Consider the following 4,971-nt stretch of genomic DNA (forward strand, 5'->3'; position numbering starts at 1 on the left):
AACTGATGCATTTAGTCCATTCAGATTTAGTGTAATTAATGACAGGTATGAATGTACTGCTGTCTTTCTTGTGTGTTTTTTGTTGTGTTGTTGTTGGTTTCTTTGTTCCAAATATTTTTCTGTGCTGAGTTCATTTTGTCATCAAGTTTCCTTTCCCTTTTATTCATTGTGGTTGATTTTATGTTTACTAAAGTCCTTGTGATTTTATTCTTTCTAATTTTGGTTAGAAGGCTTGTTAATTTTCTTTATGGTTATCCTGCAGTAAATTCTTATCTGCCTAAATTTGGAACAATCTCTTTTATATAAACATCGTCTTGACTTCCTGCCCATTTGGAAGTTTTGTAATTATACCATTTATTCCCTCTGTTTGCTTTGTTGATGATGTCATTCACAGATTGACTCCTCTATTTACCCTTTTGTAATCTTATTTTAGTTTTGGACATTCTTTTCTTGTGTTGCTTTCTAAATGGTGGTGTAATGGGTCTTGATCTTAATTTGTTGTCTTCCATTGTTGGTTTTCTGCTGGAAGGGCTTCCTTTAGCATTTCTTGTAGAGTTGGCCTGCTTCTTAAAAATTTCCTTAATTTCTGTCTGGAAATGTCTTAATTTGACCCTCTTATTTGAGGGACATTTTTTCTGGAAGTGGAATTTTGGTTGGCAACTATTGTCCTTCAAAGTTTTGTATATGTCATCCCATTACCTACTTGCATGTATGGTTTCTGCTGAGAAATCAGAGCTTAGTCTTATTGGTTGCCCTTTGTTTGTAAAATTTCATTATCCCTGAACTGCTCTCAAGGTTCTTTCTTTGTCTTTGGATTTCAAAAGATTGATTATATGTCTTGGTGACTTTCTCTTTAGATCTCTCCTGGGCAGGGTTCATTGAGATTTTTGGATGGATGTCATCTTATCCCAGCAATGATAATAAAGTTCAACAAGACAGAACACCACAAATGCTTGCAAGAATGTGGAGATTGTAAAATGGTACAACCACTGTGGAAAACAGTATGGCTCCTCCTTAAACAATTGGAAATAGAAATACTGTTTGATCCAGCAATTCCACTACTAGGGATATATTGTAAAGAGGCGAAATCTGGGACAGAAAAAGATATATGGACATCCATGTTCATCACAGCACTATTCACTATAACAAAGAGATGGAAACAACCTATGTGCCCACCAGCAGATGAATGGATAACCAAACCATGGTGTCTATTCACTGAAATACCATGCAATATTAAAGAATAATGAAGTATCTGTGAATCACCTCATAATGTAGATGAACTTGGAGAATATTATGCTGAATGAAATAAATCAATCACAGAAGGACAAATATTGTATAAGCCTGTTATTATAAAGAGGCAAGGAAAGGTTTACATGGGGAAGGAAACTTATTTTGTTGGTTACCAGGGATAGGTGGGTAGAGGAGAGAAAACTGCTGACTAATTAAGAGTTATATGTTGATATGGGTGAAGGAAAAGACAATATAACAAAAGTGTGTGACCAGCACATATAGGGAAAGGGGACACAGAGAGGTGCACAAAAGGTATAGACAACAGAGGTAAATACTATGACACACACAATACTGCATTATCAGTAATAATAAACACTATTATGTGGATGTATGTATAGACAGATAGACAAGAAAATCAGGTGTGGGTAAGTGAACAGGAATATACCCATTGCAATAGACAGATTCGGCTGATGATATTCCTACATGTGCTACAAAAATGTTCAATTATAGAACCAATAAGGGACAAAGTTAGGGTAGCTTCTTAATCAAAACCAAGCACCTTGAGGGAATGAATTGCCAGGATTACAGGCATGGGACCATGGTCTCAGGGGACAATAAGCATAATTGGCACAACATGGTACATAAAAATATTTTTCTATATCCTACTTTGGTGAGTAGTGACTGTGGTAATCTAAAATACAGTTATTGGTGTCTCCTCACATGGAGCAAAGAAGAGTGAAGAAAATCAAAGCCATATGGAAGCAATTAGTCCAAAGGACTAATGGGCCATAGGAACTTCAGCCTATATGACCATGAGACCAGAACTAGATGGTGCCCAGCTACCAATGCCAACCATTTGGAAAGGGATTAAAATTGGAGATCCTGAATAGAGAGTAATGAAAATTGTAGAACAAAATTTAAAAACACAAAAATGACCAGAATTGCTGGTTGGATAGAGAGTAGTGAAATTCCTGAGGCTATAGTCCTGGGTTACCTTTTAGGCCTCATGTTGGACTCACTCCTGTGGGTTAGCTCTTAGCCAAACAATAGAAAGGCCTACAACCTGAACACCTACCCCAAGGAGGTGTACCCCTTAGAAGAGTCAACTGTGAGAGAGCAGAAGGGCAACATTTGCACAGGCAGAAACTAGACAAACAGGAATACACAGGTAATAAAGATACAAGGAAGGGGTAATCATAGGAATGAGGTGGGAGGAAAGCTGTTCTATTGTAGTGACCAGGATAGGTATCATTAAACAAAATACATATGAATCGTTGAGTGTAAAACAAATTTACTTTGTAAATTTCTACTCAATTCACAATAAAAAGTTAAAACAAAGAAAAAAATAACTAAGGATGAAGAGAGAATCCTGAAAGCAGAGAGAGAGAGAAAAAAAAAAAATCATATACAAAGGATCTCTAACAGGATTAAGTGCTGATTTCTCCTGAGAATATTGAGGCCAGAAGGCAATGGAATGATATATTTAAAATGCTGAAAGAAAAATACCAACACCAAACTGCTAACTAAGAATACTATACTCAGCAGCATTGTCCATCAAGAATGAGTGTGAAACTCAACAGTCCCAGACAAATGGAAGCTGAGGGTTCATATTCACCAGGTTGGCCCTACAAAAAAAAAAAAAAAAACTAACTAGTAGGAGTTCTGCACAAAAAAGGGAGAAGACACTAAGAGAATAATTCAAAGCCATACATAAAATGAAAGATGCTTAATAAAGGGAATCATATAGACAAATTTAAGGGCTAGTATTATGTATTCATGCTTGACAAGTCCAATTGTTTTATCCTTCAAGCTTTTTAATATCAACAGTGTAAAAAGCAAAGATAAAATTATGTTGTAGACACTTGAAATATAAGAATATAATTAGTGATAATAACAAAAAAATTGGGGGTATTAGTTAGACATAGAATTTGTTTTTTTTTTTTTTTAAATTTATTGTGATTTAGGTGGAAGTTTGCTTTATATATATATATATATGCAAATTCATTTTCCATAAGCAGTTCATATACACTTTGTCTCATGATATTGACTACAATTTACCACAATGCAATAGCTCTCTTCCCTCTTCCTCTTCCATAGTTACCTCTTCCCTGTTGCCTCCCCTCCCATGCACTCCTGCTCTTCAAGCTGTTTCCTTGTCTATACATAGCCCTTCTATTCTCCCGTGATTGATCTCTCCAAGAAGTTTATCTACCTAATGTAAATGTTCAGCTGATATGCCTGTCTTTTGTTTGGCTGGAGCCACAGGAGTGGGTTCAATTCCAAACTTGAAGGGCAGCTAGGGGTCATAGTCTCAGGGGTTTCCAAGGCTCTATCAGCCCTCCCCCTCTTTTTTTTATTTTTTTTATTTTTGAGTTTTGTTCTTCATTGTTCTCCCACTCTCTCCAGGATCTCCTACATAGATCCCCCTCTGAGAGGTTGACAGTGGTAGCCAGGGACCATCTAGTTCTTCTGGTCTCATAGTCATATAGGCTGAGGACTGCATGGTATACCAGTCCTTTGGACCAATTGTTTCCATGCATCTTTAGTTTTCCTCATTCTTCTTTGCTCTGGACAAGAAAAGACCCATCATTGCATCTAGATGGCAGCATGCAAGCTTTTAAGATACCAGTCACTACTCACCAAAGTAGGATGTGGAACAGTGTTTTTATATAGTATGTTATGTCAATCAAGCTTGATGTCCCCTGAGATCATAGGTATAGAGTTTCTCGTATGTTACTTAAGTGTAGTTCATACCTACTTACCCTGGGATGTTATACATACAAGCTGTTAAGTGCAATATTTATGGCAATTGCCAAAAAATTATTTATAAAATGTACACAAAAGGAAAGGAAAAGGGAAGAAAAATGGGTCACTACAATAAACTAACAAAGCACAAAAGCAACCATTAGTAAAGGAGAAAGATAAAAAAGGCTTAGGCACACACACACAAAAACACACACAAAAATTGGCAGAAGTAAGTTTTTATCAGTAATTACAGTGAATGTAAATGGACTAAATGCTTTAATCAAAAGGCAAGAGTGGCAGAATGGATTTAAAAAAAAAGAAAATCATGATCCAACGATATGCCTTTTAGAAGAGATACGTCTTAGACTAAAGAATACAAATAGGTTGTGTGAAATGATGGAAGAAGATATCCCATGCAAATAACAACTAAAATAAAACTAGGGTGACAATATTAATATCTGACAAAGTAGACTTTAAGACAAAATCTGTTGGAAGAGCTAAAGGTGAACATTATATAGTGATGGAATAGTCAGCTTATCAAGAATTAACAATCATAAATATGTATGTATCCAACATCAGAGCATCTAAATATATATAAACCAAAAACTGATATAATAGAAGGGAAAGATACATAGCACTACAATAATATTTGGAGACATGAATACACCACTTTCAGTATTATTAAACAGAACAACTAGAAAGAAGGTCAGTGAGGATAACCAAGACCTGAATGATACTATAAACCAATTAGACTTAACAGACATATAAAGCACACTCTGTTAGCATAGTGCCTAAGGCACTTGACTGCTAACCAGAAGGCTGGTGGTTCAAACCCACCAGCCATTCCTTGGAAGGAAGGTTGGACAATCCTACTTCCATAGTGATACCACCTCGGAAACCCAAGGAGGGGTCGATATGAGTTGGGGCTGACTCGAGGGCATGTAACAACAGCATAACAACATCCAATAACAGCGTAATACACCTTCAAGTGCATAT

Source organism: Orycteropus afer, unplaced genomic scaffold (assembly GCF_000298275.1).
Source record: "Orycteropus afer afer isolate SDZICR_OR568_19922 unplaced genomic scaffold, OryAfe1.0 scaffold00641, whole genome shotgun sequence".
Taxonomy (NCBI): domain Eukaryota; kingdom Metazoa; phylum Chordata; class Mammalia; order Tubulidentata; family Orycteropodidae; genus Orycteropus; species Orycteropus afer.